The following is a 16,581-nucleotide window of genomic DNA, read 5'->3' as shown; positions in this document are numbered from 1 at the left end:
CAGTTAGTGACTAGTCGGCTCACTCAGAAGCCAACTACACTAACTAATCACAACTAGTCGGCTGGCTCGATGAATAGTTACTAACTCAGCAACCACCGGCTCACATCTTGGCTCACTCACCAGCTCTCTCGCTGACTCGTGCACTCTTTCTGCTTTGTTTAACAAGCATGCCAACCGACCCAACAACAGAACGGCTGATCAACTGATGACCCAGCCATGCGAACGACCAGTCGTTCAAGCGCGAAGTCACAATTTTAGCACGAAAGTGTTTTATGCCGAGTTTAAAGACTGATTTCCAGCAACGGATGTAATGTATGTGATGGACGGATGGATGGAAGGATGGATGGATGGATACTGTGAGCGTCCCCTTTGAAATGGGGTGGTGCGTAGCACCGCCAAGCTCTTATTATTAGTTTGCCTGATGTCCTACCTATATTTTTGAGAAAACACAAGGATACAAAGAATTCCAAGCATCAAACTTTCTCAACCATTACTGGCAACTCTGTTTTTGTACGTCTCCATTGTTTCTGGTCTCTCTACTTTTCTGCCACCAAACCTCCAATCACCTCTTACTAATCTAACTTTCCCCCTTGCTATCCCTGAACCCAAGGGCTTCAAGGAGGTCAGAGTAGCGTAGACTGGCAGCTGAGTCGATATCTTCACATTCCAAAAAAACAAGTTCGATTGTTTCCCTGGCTTTACCACAGCCAGCGCTTGCGTCTTCGTTCTTGGTGTAACTATACGCGTTCTAAGGCATCCCTGCGTCGGCTCCGCCAACACCATCTAGGAGCGCTGAATCGAAGTACTGCATTGTGACACCTACGTGCGCCATAGAATAAAGAACAATGTATAGCCTCGTGCATGGAGTTTCATACAATAAATATACAATAAATAGTGATACAATAAAAACAATAAAATTGTCCCGTGGCAGGATTCGAAGACTGAATCACTAGCAGAGAAGCCCGATATTAAAAGTTTCACGCCACGAACGCACGAATCCACAAGCGACATAAAACTCCCTTATGAACTTATCGCGGGCAAGCTACTGCATTCAGACGCTTGGCGCGTTTCGATTTGGCCACCTCGACAACCTGAACCGTTGTAATTAGTATTGGTTGTGCGAGTTCGCAGCGTCTTCTGCACTTCTAAATGTATACATTGCTCTGAAATTTACGGCAATGAAGGCATATAAAGCGCAGTAAGCAATGCCCCAAGAACGTCTAAATCCACAAGCACGAAGACCATGCAAATAAATGTACTTCTGTGGCCTCGTGTAGGCAGTTTGCATCGGATTAGCCTGTGGCGCTTATTCGCCTACACATTGCGGCTTCAACGTGCTTCAGCAGTGCATCGCCTACTGCTTCGCTTGCGATGGCACCACCTAAAGGTTCAATCACACTGGCGACGTGAGGAGGTCGCGCTTCCATTTGCGACTCGCGACCAAAAAGTGACCGAAGGCGACCGATGTTCACACCGGCAAGCCCGGCTGAGCGCGACCCGCAAGTCGCAATACCGGAGATTATCGTTCCCAGCGAGAACTCTAGGAACCTACGTAGTTCGCGCGCACTTCGTTGGCACTGTGTAAATTTGTTTTGCGTTCCGGTAACCGTATGGATTTTGATTCAAGCGATGGCTGGATTTTGACTCGAGCGAACAGGAAGACGTCATCCCTGTGCTGATGTGCTTTGCCGTGGTGTCAGCTGTGGCAGCGCGGAAGCCCTCAAGAAAACGCGACGCTGGTGGGTGCGCCCGTGCCTCCGCTCGCGTGAAGTGGCCGGCCACGCAAGCCGCCTCCTGCCCGAACTTTGTTCGCATAACTACGAGTATTATCAAGAGCCACTTGCAATTTCTAGTTCGCATTGCATGGGATTCAGTGGATAATATTAAAGCGAAGCTGTTCACCCATTGTTCACCATTGGGTGGCATGCTCATCCAACGAACGGCAGCTGGAAAAAGGGTTTGTGTTGTGCTTTCTTTTCCTGCTGATTAGCTTCCAGCGAATGCGACCACGTACATTCGACACGTTGCTGCAACTGCTGCATCCCAGCGTCACAAGACAAGACAATTACCGGCCTGTAGTCTGCATATGGTGGCGTGGACTTTGCATTTGGCGTGAACTATGCCGGATAAAAACACATAACATCCCTTTCGGCGCGGCGCTGATTGGTTTAGCAGCTTTGCGAACACGGTCGTGCGACTGAAAAATCCAGAAGCGAGCGACTTGCCCAAAATTGTCACTTTTCGACGTTCATTTGCGACTGCTCACTTTGCAACCAACTTGGTCGCGCAACCACTGTCAGTCACCTGCGTAAATGAGCCTTAAGGGCGCATTCACACTTGCAACTAGACGACGTCCCGCGACCGATTGCTACTGGCGACCAGAAAGCTACTTAAGACGAATGATGTTCACACTGACAAATGCGACCAGCGAGTCCCTAAACCAAAATGTCTCGCGATATGCCGTTCACGTCTGCTTGCAACGTCATCGCCGCCTATATGGGCGTCCTGTTCCTTCGCATCTGATTGGTTTAGCTGTTCTGCGACTGCGGTCGCGCGACTGAAAAATCGAGAAGCGAGCGACTGGCCCGAAACGGTCGCCTTTCGAGAAAAGCGACCATTTGCGACTACTTGCGATTGGTCGCTTTGCGACTAACTTCGTCGCGTGACTTCGCCTAGTCGCAAGGGTGAATGGGCCTTAAGACAGCTGATACGGTAAAAGGCGCAGAAGGGCAACGACGTCGCCGGGCGAATCTCGCTTTGCTCCGTTGAGAGACACGCCAGCGTCAAGCAGAGTGCCTTCGCGCGCTCGTGGCGAACGGTGCGGACTCTGCCACTGGCATTCCTGAAGCTGTGCGCGTTGCAGCTCGACTGGATGCCGTAGCCACTACGGAGCCGGACCAGAATGCTCGCACTTTCGTCGAAGCCACTCGCCAACAGGACGGCCCTCAAGAACAGGACGCCGAGCACCAAGCAAACCTACAACATGGTCGCCGGCCCGCAAATCGTGCGCCTTTCGCTGCAGCGGACCGTGAGTTCAAGAAGCAAACATGCAACAGCTTCTGTGAAGACTCGTTTCACTTTCGTGTTCTTCCGATTCCTATGAAAGAGGAATCAACTATAACTGTTCTGTCTCAATCAATGACTGGCTCGCTGACCCATTTACCCATCACATGGTGAACCATCTACGAAACCGTTCGTACAAGAGCAGCAGTGGAAGTACAAACTTCAGCGAAGCAGAATATGCATAACGTTTTACGGATCTTTGTTGATAATAATAGGTCCCAAATTTCAGCGCTTCTAGACGAAGGCCATATTTGTCTTGAGACTGCGGAAACACACGGTAAGAACGGCCGACATAGCGCTTGGGTTGTTTTTTCACGCATGCTTGCCACCAATGTTCGAGAGCCATGGATTTGTCGTCAGCTGGCACGTCATCAAACCTGCAGTTGCTGCGCGGGCCGCACCGAGGAATGGCAACTGGGGGCCAGAATAATGGCGTTAGGCCTAAAGATAGGTACGAGAGTAAAAAAATGTGGTTGATCCCTCTTATATAGGAATCGGTATAGAACACGAAAGTGAAACGTGTCTTCACAGAAGTAGTGTAATGTTTATTGCACATTGATATATAATGTCTATTGGTGTTTTGTGGCTAAAGCGCCCTTAGGCGTTGATGCACCCACGCTGACGCCTGGTGGCACGTCTCCTCCATCACGACTACCAACGTCGATGACCATGAGCTGCATGGAAGCTGCACTACGCTGCACACGCTAGCACAACGCGAAAGACGAAGCACGTAACTGACACACTAATACAACGCGCAAGACAAAGCACGTAACTGAATCGTCACCGAGTCAAATCAGCGCGTACAGCGCGTCGTAATTGCAGCCTCCACGATCAACTTCAGAAACATTTTCAGAGCTAATTGCGGAGGCCACGCTCCGCTGTGCTGAGTACGGTGAACGCCACCTAGGCGTTCACCGTTGGTAGTGCTTCTTGATGCCAGCGTCCCTTCGAATGCTGCCATCGAGGCGTCGTAGTGCTGAGACCACCGAAGCGTTCACTGTCGGTGCGCGTTAGTGTCATAATGCAGTACTTCTCTTTTCTGCTCGTAGGCGGCGGCACCGCCCCGAGCAAGAGCGCGGGTACACGGAGGAGTGTTAGATATATAAGGCGCGTCTGTGTAGCTCTCTGCAAATGCGTTTGTGGCGCAATGGGTTAAACGCTCGGCGATCTATCGTCGCGGACCGAGAGGTCGTGGGTTCGATTTCCAAATTTTGCATGTTTGTGGAACTTTTTCTTCTGGTTTCTTTCTTTGTATTATGTTCTATGACGTATTTCCGTGACGGAAATACGTCAGTGAAGTCTTGGTGGACCCCGGCATAAAACACTTTCGTGTTAAAAAAATGTTCTATGCTAACATTATTATATGTATTGCAAGAAAACATACATATTACACGGTTCCTAGGCGCTCTTTGCTTGCAGAGGTTTGCACTGAATGCGGTTGAAAGTGCGACATGAAGCAGGTTTTTACAATAAGCTGAGTTTGATGTTCGGTACGCTCTTTATTAAGAGTTTACTGACTGCCACCAAATTCAAGGTTCCACAGAAATTATTTGCTGCCGTCTCTAAGCGGATCGAAATCGTCATATTGTGGTTATAATGTCGTTGACAAATAATTCACACCGATTATTTTGTCATAATTGCTGGTCGAATGGTTATCGTTATCTTTAATTCCAGTGCTCAGGCTATTTTACTACAGGCTGGCATTTTTCTTTATGCAATGTTCATTTTGCCGATTTATTATTCATATTCTGAATATGAATGACGCTTATGTGAAGAAGATGCACTTCTTGACATTTCACTTCAATACTTTACAGCACACGTTCTAAACGCAAGATTCAAGCGCGCCACTACTAAAGGCATATCTGTTATCTAGTTTTTTGAAAACAACACCACTTTCTAGATTTCTGCTTGTGAAAACGATTTGATTAGATACATTTGGGTGTTCTACGTAGTTTTGCCCGCAGTTATTGTAAACAAAATACTTGGGAAATGAGTAAAAGATCAATGAATTATACAAAGTGAATAGGCATGTTTTTCGCGGACTCAAAATATCAATAATAAATCGGCAAAATGAACATTGCACAAACAAAAATGTCAGGCTGTAGTAAAATAGTCAGAGCACTGAAAAAAAAAAAGATGGCGCCTCAATAACAAGACGTTCTTTTGAACCACACTATTGGCGTCAGATTGGACGTCAGCTTATGAATGTTGCTATTGTATTTGAAGAATTACCCAGTACGCGCCAGGGCATTGCCCCTGTCGTCGTATGTGCGGTTCTTTTACTTTTTTTGCGTGTGCCTTCTTGCGACACTTATATAACTCCGCAAGAACCAACCAAGCCAAGAGCAAGTTCTGTTGATGCACCGTGGTGTTCAATCTTAAATCATATTTTCTGTTTTAGGCAAGAGATTGGCTGCAAGATTCTCTGCTCCTTTTGGGGCATATGACTAACGGAAAGATCTGTAAACATAACCACTATTTCTGTGCAAGTGTGATTTGGCAACTACCCTTTTTGGTTTTTTTCTTAAAGGACATACAATCATGACCACTTCATAGGCCCCAGAGATTTGTGACGTCAAATTGCTTTTGCGTGGACCATTCCAAAGTCGTTGTATGAGGGAGTTATTGACTTTTACGGCGATTACTGGTAGCATCAACAATATACTTACGCTTACATGCGCTAAGAAATAAATGACTCAACGTTTAATCACATACAACTAACGAAGTTCTGAGCGTAGAAGCAGAATGCTGATGAAGCTTGTCCATTACTATTAGCCAGCACTCTTCGCATGCAGAAAAGAACAGCGTCACCACGGCAAGGCATGGCATATGCGCGGCACTTGGGAGCGCAGAACATTCTAAGAATAGGCTAAGGATGGCCCCGCGTGGGCAACGCAAAGAGCTGTTAAGAAAATCGAAAAGTTTTTCCATTGGTCCCTGCTCTTTAGAAGCATACTTCGTTAACTTCCTTTCTGGCCCCAACCACCGCGACGATGTTAACGTCACTCGCGCCGCGCGAAATGCGCATTGAATTGAGGCATTCTTTACACCGTGAATTATGCGCCCACGCCATAACGAGAACAGCGGGCTCATTTGAATGTACAATGCGGAGGTACTTTGAGCCTTGTAGCACCGGCGCGACCACCCTGCTACCTTGCAACCGTGTGATCGCCGCCAGCCGCAAGCGTCTGGCGACGACCGCACAACAAAGAACCCTCGGAAGGCCTCTGAGCTGCATCCAAGGACCTTTTTCTGCTATTTGTGTGTGCACAAAGGTCGTCTTGGCAAAGACATTAGCGTTTGGTAAAGTTGACGCAGAAGTTAGCACGGCGGCATCTTGAAGAGAATGGCGTGGTTGCTGCTTGGATTCAGCTGTCCTTGTTGATGATGAAAACGCCATTAAATTGGGGCGCTCAAGCCAAATGTTTTCTTTGTGCATTGGGAAAAGCCGAGGTGGCCATATGTGACCTCTGGCATAGGGTGCGTATTTTGGCGAACCCTCTTGCACAACCTAGCTCTGCAAGCCCATGCACCAAGGTACTTACTATTTATAATATAAATATAAAGATTAAGAATAAGAAAAAAATTATCGGCAGTGTGTTTTCGCTGGCCTCAGAAATGGCATGTAGAAAGCCGTCTTAACAAATGCCTCCTTCGTGCGATGAATATTAAAAGAAAACTTCTCCTGTGTCATATTTATATTTGATATGCTTTACATTACCTTGAGAAGCCAAATTCACAAAATATTCACTTCGTAAATGCTTTATGGCGTTGGCCAGTCACCTTAACAAATAATATACCCAGAATCAGGATTGCCTGGAATTTGCACTTATACGAACAATTACAGCGTAAGATATTCTTGGGCACAGGTATTAAGGTTTACTGAGCTAGTTCGGTTTTCTGCCAGTGTTTAGCATTTCACGGCTTCAAAAATGATCTTAGTTGCTTCTGCAGTGAAAATTAGTGAAGGCGTGTTGGTGTCTTGAATTTGACGTAGTGAATCTCCGTGGAACTAACGACGCAATTTCTGTTAATATCAAAGCTGCAGTGATGCGCAATGTGAAGAATAAACTTAGACAATATTTGAAAGTTGGGTGACATCGCTGAAAGCATAATTCCCAGCTTTTCTAGAGTGAACCTACAACCACTAACAGGCTGCGGTGGATGGTATTCGGAGTTCTAATAGAGTATATCAGCTGGTTCGGGCGGTCTGTTGCTGCAACATTAGCCATAACATTAGCAAGCATTAGCCCAACATTAGTCACAACATTAGCCCGAGACACCATGGACCTCTCGTAAAGAGCATCAAGATAGGGGAAATAAACGAAGTGCAAGTAAACATTTGGAATCTCATAATTAAACTAAAAACGTTGAGATTTTGTCACACTTTATAGTTAACATGCACTTCATTTTTAAAAACTGTAAACTCTGCGTGACGTAGAATTCTCTTGGGTAATTAGGGAACAAAGCTGCTAAAGGCAGCTTAGCTCTTTCGAGCACTTAAAAGCTAATTTTCTTGCAAAGCCTGCCACTCATCCGCATGCAATTAACTTCGCACGCTCATTGAAAATAATGCTCATCCTCCTCCAGTTTCACTGAATGTTATCTCGGTGGCAGTTACATCTATGTAGCGCTTCCAGGACACCGGGGTAAATACTTAGGCTTTGGTAGGCGCTTGTGGGAATCCGGAGCACTTGCTTACCTAAATTACCGCAAATGGCATAGTTAACCCACGTAGTTCCCACTTCGCAAACACATCACGAATAGCTTGTGCTATAATTTAAGAAAATGCACGGTTTTACCACACATTACATTTATTGCATTCCACACTTCGACCAAATGGGAAAAGAGTGTGAACTAGCATTTTCTCTAGATACTTGAAAAGATACCGTATAACGGCGGCATGACGCTTTCGAGCATTTGATGAAGTTTTTCACAAAGCTATTTCATCAACACCTATTTACCTTGGCTTACACATCAGTTATAATGCTTTTGCCATGTTCACAAAATTTTATCTCGGTGGCAGTTATGCTACCCTTAGGAAAGCTGGAAAATTTCGCACCATTTGTAAAACACAGTCGTTTTGCGCCGAAGCGCTTCCTTGCGTAATTTATAGCAAGGACCATATTTAACTCGCATGCTTTGAGCTTCACCTATTCATCACCCACAAGCTGTCCGGTATTGTTTGAAATATAAACATAGTGCCTCGCTCACCTCACCGAGGACACCCGCATAGGTAGGCAGGATAAACGAACTTTCTGAGACGCACTCGGAAAATATATGTTTTTGCTTTGGCCTATATTAGGCTCACACAGACCAAAATTCTACTATGCTGGGCTCACTCGGACTCAGACAGACGGTCTGTCCGAGTGAGTCGGCTTATGAGCGAGTTCGCTGTCCTATGAAAAGAAAGGGAGAGAGGGAATAAAGTACTCTCAGCATGAACACGTGTGGTTGTCCAACACTTCACAATCGGCCACTGAGGCCAGTCGACTTCTTTTCCTTCTTCTTTCTCATTCTCCTTATCCTCCTCGTCGTCCTAGGCACACCGGGAAAATCTACTACAAATCTAGTGTAATGATTCAAAATGCGAATTGTTAGTTGGGTAACTATGCAAAGCTCAAATATAAGGTAAAAATAAAAATCTTTCACCCCGTTTCATCCCTAAGATGTCCCCGTTTTCAAGCATTTGTGAACTCATTGCCACATACAGCTCGCTTAGGACTCGGGGAAAAAATTTTCATAATGACCTTATAAAACATTGAAACGCTACCTTAAAAAGCGTACCACAAAAGATGTAATTGTCGAACGGTTTTTAAACGATTACCGACACTTTTCCCTCGAGATGCCTCTTATCCCCTTAATATGTAAACTTCGTGGCACGTTGAATTCTTTAACTACATTGGGCCAGCTTTATACGCGGTTTGTAAAGGACTCGTTTAAAGCTATAGAGCGCTTGTATACGTATTTTCTACAAAAAAAGACAATTACCTACAATGTTAAAAAGTTTGGACAAGATAACAACCTGCCTCCCATTTCAACGAAATATAAACAGCGTCTTGTTTAGTGCACCGAGGATCTCGAGAATAACAAATAGGCGGATAGTATAACGCGGGCTAAGCGGGAGATTACGAGCATTCGGTAATTAATTTTCCAGCCAATAATTATTGTACACGTACTGAATTCACGCTACGCGCAACCTATACTGCGGACCTTATGTCGTTAAATTAAAAACAATTGCTGACATGTTTGTTTCTTATATGGGAAAAGCGAAACTTTGTGAGCGTTTTCTATAATGCCTGAATAGATTGACAAGGAACGTTTAGCACTTCTTGTTCCGGTCATGTGCATAACCCTAAAAACGCCCCCCATTTCACCTAAATAATAACTCGGTCAACAGTCTTGTTTTTTCACGATGCCGTGAAAACACGCATACGTTGTTTTGGAGTTCTAGTTGCACGAACTGCTTCGCAGTAATATAGTTGTCAGACTTCCTGTTAAAGAACATGCTGGAGTAAGCGCAAAAGCCAGCGAATAGTTATGCCGCCACCCTGCATGTGTCCGCTTCCTAAAGGAGCCCGTGACAACGGGGAAAATGTGAACAAGCAAGAGCTCAAGCGTCAACCTTTAAGAAGACAACGGAAAGGGATGTCTTGAGTTATAGAAAAAAAAAACATCTTTCTGCACTGCAAGTTAAATGGCTATGTTTACTGAACTTCAGCATTTGAGGTAGGCAGAAATTTAACGTTATCTTCAGCTATCGCCTACGTATTAGCGTCAAGTATGTCAATACCTTAAGCCAATATTCAATATTGCCAGTATGCCAATAGATATGAGAGTACGCCCTTGTGGGCGTAATGTCATATATACTGGAGCCCTTGGGGGCTACATGAACCAGAAGGTGTAGTGTACCTACCATTATATATAGAGAGAACTGTTTCCACGAGAAGTAGTTAACCACAATTTATAAAATAAAAGCATTTGACTGTTGGTAAACTTCCGTGAAGTACGCAACAGAAAAGCAATTTGTATAGATAAGTGACTGTATTATCCTAATAACTTATTTTTATTTTCTAATGTCTGAATAGAGAAATCCCGCTGCAAATTTTCTTCTTTGTAAGTCTTTTTTTCTGCCGTCAATGTGGCTTAATCACATTGGACACTAACACACTCTCCGGGAAGAACAGCCACTAACAATGCGACGATAAATAGACTAGAAGTATACATTTTTACTGAGAGCTGTCATGACCTAACCAGCGTGGCTCTTCAAATGCAACAGAAATAATGGATGAGCAGACTCCAACACTAGAACACACTTCAACGCTCACGCACTTGGTGTCAGCAAGGAAAAAAAGAGTTATAGGATTCCGCGATCGCTTTCTCCAGGGAGTTCCAGGCACAGTCCTTCATGCTCGTCATCCCGTGACAAAAAAAAAAGACAGTTGATTGTACGCATCCGACAACAGCCCGTTGCCCCAAGGGAACGACAGAAAGGAAAAGTGGACAAGTACGGAGGCAGAAAGCGAAAAATAAAAGCTGCGCTAAACTAATAGCCACATCCGCATCGCGTCCTCACTGAGAGACGTGCCTGCTTGCCCTGAGGAGAATGAATATGCCCCACTCTGTTTGGGACTTTCCCTTGGGCACTTCCCGCCGTCGCTCAGTGTTCAGAAAGGCGTTTCGCCGTCTCTTTCAGCCACTTTGTTTACATTTCTGTCGCCTTTCTTCGACAACAGATGAAGAAGAGCTGATACAGCTCCCCGAGATGAGCGTTGAGGCTGGTTCGTTCGCTAAGAATGAAGGACTGGGAAAAAAAGGCAGATTCTTTGTGGACGTGACCTCACAGGCCACCGCAAAGCGAGAAAAGTGTCGAAGCGATAGCATAAGGGAAAATATGAGACGTATACAAATGCAGATAGAACGAAGTTAAACACAAAACTGCATTATATGCTTCGCAAGAACTTGGCCCCGGTGTGGGGAAGAAGGGAAAAAGAAGGAAACAGCCAGAACCAACGATTCTTTGCAAGGCACAACAGGGCACGCCGTGGAGAGAAAGACGTTGCCCCGGTTCCCCGGTAGGTTGCCGCAAGCGCACGTTAACGCCAAGCTGCCTAGAGGACCCTAGGCCCGTAATCTGCGACAGCTGGGCCCCGCCAGAAGCGCAAAAACATTTTCTTTTGTGTTTGCGCTGCGTCTTTCCACTCCTTCTTTTGAGAACGCACCTTAACTTTATCTCACGTTTCTTCTTTTACTATGGCAACCCAAGCTTGTTCACTGCCATCATCTCTTCAAATGTCCTGTTTGCCTTTGTGGGTGCTTTCGCGTGTCTTTCTTTGAAAGAGTTTGAGCCGACGTTCTCGTCGCAATGCTGCCACTTAAACTCAGGGCGCAGCCCTTCAGGCACATAAATATTTCAGTCAAAACACCAAAACAGTTCCTGTGAAAAAGGCGGGTGAAGGTAATGGCACCAGCATAAAGCATCACTTTTTACTGACAACTCTGGCAAACTCTGCTGCTGGGCAGCCTTTCTTACAAATTACCAGCTCTTGCACTCGGGAGTTTCTGTAGGGGTCTTGAGAGCCACGCAATGTGTGAGTGCTTGCATTTGTGCTTGTCATTCTTACTGATTAGACGTAATGTAGTAGATACAACGTAACAGTCCTGCATGCCATTGGCTACACTCCGGCTCATCAGTTGGCTCATCAGTTTCTTGCGCAGCCTATTGTGCCAGCACTTTTTTCAGAAAACTAATTGTGTACACTTTAAGTGATTTATTTTATCTGTTGAACGAAAGCCGGCACCATGGACTTACGATAAAGATCTCTTTTACGCAGTAATAATACCAGAACGGTGTGGCAGGGGCAGAAGCAGCTATAGGCACTCCGCAATTTCATTCCTCCAATTGCATGCATTGCAATGTTTACTCATTTTCTCCATTGTGAATAGGAGGAATAAAGGTATCACATACGTGGGCATGGGCACATTTACTTACAAATTATCTTTCTTCGAGCTTAAGCAAATTGCGACTGGGTTTTTTCTTCTAGTAACTTGGACCGCACCAGGAAGATATGACCTCCTTGCACAAATCCGAAATAACGGCGTCTTCTAAAAAAGAAAAAGAAAAACAAGGCGGGTAATTTTCTGCTTTCAGGTAGTAGAACCTCTACAGGTACAGTGCTGTCAAAGTACGCCCGACACTCCGTACCGACGAAGTGTGGAACTTGTCTGGAGCACTGTACCGGTGTGCTTAGAGGTGTGTCTGTCATGTCTACTGTGGGTCGGTGATTCAAACGTAGTATCTGCATGTGTGCCAGATGAATTGGTTGCTGCTAGTTGCGCTTCTCGCATTGCAATAGTGATGTGTGCGCGGACAGCAGACAATCGTCTAGGCACCTACACGCGCTGGAGGGTAATTGTCTTTGCAAATCCCGTTGAGCAAAGTGCAACAATAAGTGCTCTCTGATTCACTGCCACAGACATCGCAAGCATCCCTGTTATCCACTCAAATCAGTGTTGCGTAAGCTTTTGTGAAGGTAACTAGTTAGAGCACTGCTCGAGCCGATTTTTTCAGCCCGGGCCCGGCCGGGGCCCGTTTTTACGTTGGGCTGCCCGCCCGAGCCCGACCAAAAGTTTCATGGCGAGACCCGGACGACATAATCTACGTTACCCGCCCGGCCCGGCACGCCACCCCTTTACCTTAGGTCCGAGCCCGGCCAGAGCCCGGCTCGAAACCGGCCTGAACCCGGCCTGAACCCGGCCCGAGACCAAAAAATACATGTTTTTCAGAGTCGAGACGCACGAGGATAACTCGCTGCACGTTACATGCACAGCACCAGAAAGCCCGAGCCTGGCCCGGGCCCGCGTCAACAAAACCCGAGCCCGGCCCGGACCCGGGTCAAAAAGCACGTACCGGGCCCGAGCCCGGCCCAAGCCCGTGAAAGAAATGCGCTACCCGGCTTGGCCCGGCCCACGGGCCGGGCCGGGCCCGAGCTGTTGAGTAAGCCCGAGCCCGTGCAGTGTTCTATAGCTAGTTAGCACAGTCTACACGGAAGCTTCGTCTCACGTCGGTGATGTCCGAGTGGAGGCCACAGTTGCCCAGAAAGATTTAGTCCGTATAGTCTGGGGCGCTTTGTACTTCGGGTAGTCTATTATGCCTAATGACAGTGCAAAGACCAGGTGGCATTCATTGATACTAATAGTTCTGGTAAATGGGTAATGTTTTGCGACCGAAAGTCGGCTTTACAATGAAGGCAGTTGTTTCCCGGGCATAAAGCTGAGGACAAGGTGATGAGTGAATTCGGTGAATTTAGTGTAATGAAGAGAAAGAGAGGCACTCGGGCTCGGAGAAGACGGAGGAGAAGAACGCGAGGCAGAGAATATAACAGCCGGCCCATTGAACGGGTGTTTTCTCTGTTCTCTCCTTTACAATGGCGCAGTGGACAGAGAAGTGGACATTGTAGAGAGAAAAGCAGACAGACAGCCAGCCGTCCGCCAGAATGGCATGGTATGGTATGCCTTATCTGATGACGCACACCCACTGCGGGGGAGTGGCCAAGATTTGGAATGCATGTTTTACTTCTGCCTCTTCTTCCCTCTCCGCGCCCGCAGTCCGAGCGTGTAAGTCTAGGTGCGCCTGTCTCTTCATTACACTTGGCCATGCTGCCGAAGATAGCTCAGGTGGTTGTGAGGGCACGCTGATGATGGGAAACCAGGGAAAGCCATCCTGTGCGCAACCAGCATCTCGCCACCAAGTAAATTAAAAGGCCGTGATATTTATGTCCAATGATTACCTTGTCACTGCTGGACAACTGGAAATAATGGCGCAGACAAGACTGTTCGAGCACCCCGTGATTAGGATGCTCCAATTTCACGACCGACGCTGCAAGGCAATACACGTCGTGAGAACCTGAAGTGGCCGTCTGCCTATACGTTCAATGAGTATGATTAAAGATTTGTGACCACAACGCAAGGACTGCTTAGCATGAAACATAGCACCGTTTCTTCTATGAATCTTCGATTGTTCTTCCAAGAAGACAAGATGAGTTACACTATCTCGCCAGTAACCTTCCCACAGGGCGTAGTGGCTAACTTCGTGAAGCATTCATTTACTCAGCCTCTGACACTTTCATATAATAAATATACCAACCGTTAGAAAACAGAATACTCCAGTGCCTACACACACGCACGGCACACATACGAACATACAGTCATTACAGTAAGGAAACATATATCAGCAAGTAGGCCTAGAATTCAGGTCAACCAAGTTGGTTGCCTGCTCGATAGAACGAGACGCAAAAGTTCTGGAAACTTTCTGAAAGCACTGAAAACCTAATCGAAGGCAGCCAGTTTACAGCGACGGGAAGAGAAAATGTGAGAAACTAATGGACATGCGACGCTCACGGTCTTCGAATTCTTTCGGTGGCTCGGTGCGTGATCTGAATCGCAGGCACCGTAGCCAACGCACTGCGTACAAAGCATTTCGGTAGAATACCGCTCGTCTGCTGATTCCTGCTACATTTTTTTTCTCGATGGTTCTATTTTTTTGCCGAAAAAAAAACATTCTGTGTTAACAGTGCGAAAACCTTCCGTACGCACGCATGCCAACATTCGTCCCTCAGGGGCCAGGCGATTTCGATATAACGACACCTTTGGCTTAAAAGTTGCCTCCGCAATGAACCAGCTATTGTTAACTAGCCACCGATTTACGAAATGCCCATTGTGTCAGGACACGGTGTGATATTTGTTAAAAAAATTGTGCTTTCTTGCGGTTGCGTCAATATAAACGGTTTCCCCGCATTTCCTTCACAAATAATGCTAAATCTAGAGGGAAACATACAGAAGCCTACATAATTGCAACTAAACTACATTTAGAACATGGCTGCCTTGGTTAACTTGATTTACTAACATCCGAAAAAAATTAAATAGTGTACTTACTTTTTTCCCCGTAGAGGCTGTTTTTAAAGCAAGAAAAGTGAGGTTGGTTCCTGAATCAAAATTCGCAGTAGCTTACTACGCGTATGTTAGGATGTGTCCAATAAAAAGAGAAGTTGCAAAAAGCTATGTCTTTGACATAGCTTCATACCATTGCAGGATGGCACATCTGACTGCAGGCTGGGGAACTTAAGTTAATCGAGAACAGCTGCAGACGGTCTAACAGTAGTAGGACATACTACTGTGGACGTGAAGCTCGAATCACGTTCGGTTTGTAAAAGACTTGAGGGCATGATACTTCTTTATAATACGCCCAGCGTCGTAGAAAGTCTATATGAAAATTCCTCCGTCACACAGCAAGAGTGACCCAGCCTGCTGCTGATGGCACGCCTAAGCAAAGTGCGCTGTTTTATGCTGATCAGGTTGTGTAAAATGGCAATGGTATTTTTTTGTCCTTTTTCAGGCAGGTGCTGCCATGACCAATTACTGTAGCTTGTGCCTAAGGCAATGAAATGATGGTGATTAGCTTAAATCTATAAAATACTATTTCGCTTTAAAACTAAAGCTTAATTATAAGTTTATAATTTGTTGGAAACATTTAGATATTTTAATGGCAGTGTTTAAAACATGAGGTCTTTTTGCGATATTTCACTTCCAAAGTTAAACGAAATTTCTCTCGTGCATAGTTTGCAAATATAGCTGAATTCCAGGGATAATCACTATTAGAGTTCTTTGTTTCATATTAGCGCTTACACCCAGTTTGTAAAAAAATATTCACTGAAATATTCCACGTCGACTATACTACATTTTTATGTCATTATTGTTCGATACGCCTGAAGAATTGAAGGCAAGCAAGCATTCATGTTTAAATGTAGTAAGTCATGTTTTCTTCCGAGAAACATACACACGAGTAGTTCGTACTCTTTCGGGAAAACTGTGCTATAATTAACAGTGAACTGAGTTCCTGCGTGGTTATGGCGGAAAAAAAGACAAGAATATTTTGCATTAGTACTCAAGTCTTGCAGCAGTGACACTCTCCAAATTAGTCGAACTGGTTTCTGAACAATGGCACCGTCTTTATATTCGTGAGAGCTGGTTTTAGATTACCCATGCCCTCTGCTCTCCGGGGACACATACATAAAAGGAGCACTTCGGAATGACGAGGGCGAACTTAACGGTTCCCAATGTTCTCGGTAATTGGAGTCCATTTCCACAGCGACTGCTCACGCTGAAATTTGGACAAGATCTTCGATTAAAAAACAATAACGGCAATTCCCAAGTGTTTCGGCCGTCCGGACAGATTACTGCACGGCTGTTGCTTTTTCGATAGTTTGCTCCCGTTTGCTTATACGACTACGTTCGTGCACGCTGCCCTGGTTTCCGTGTTTTTCATTCTGGATATGATCCTTAAAGCTACCAAACAACCTTGGAATAAAAAAAAATTGAACATTAAGACAGACGCAGTCGATTGAGGCTATCTCGTTCTTGTGCACCATTCGATCTTGTGGTCTCGATGTCGTTAGGGCTGCGCTTTTCACTGTACGCTATATCGCCGTGTCCATTAAATCTTAAATTTTTTGTACGTCA

This window comes from Dermacentor silvarum, chromosome 2 (genome assembly GCF_013339745.2).
Source record: "Dermacentor silvarum isolate Dsil-2018 chromosome 2, BIME_Dsil_1.4, whole genome shotgun sequence".
Classification (NCBI taxonomy): Eukaryota; Metazoa; Arthropoda; class Arachnida; order Ixodida; family Ixodidae; genus Dermacentor; species Dermacentor silvarum.
This window is presented reverse-complemented; position numbering follows the sequence as displayed.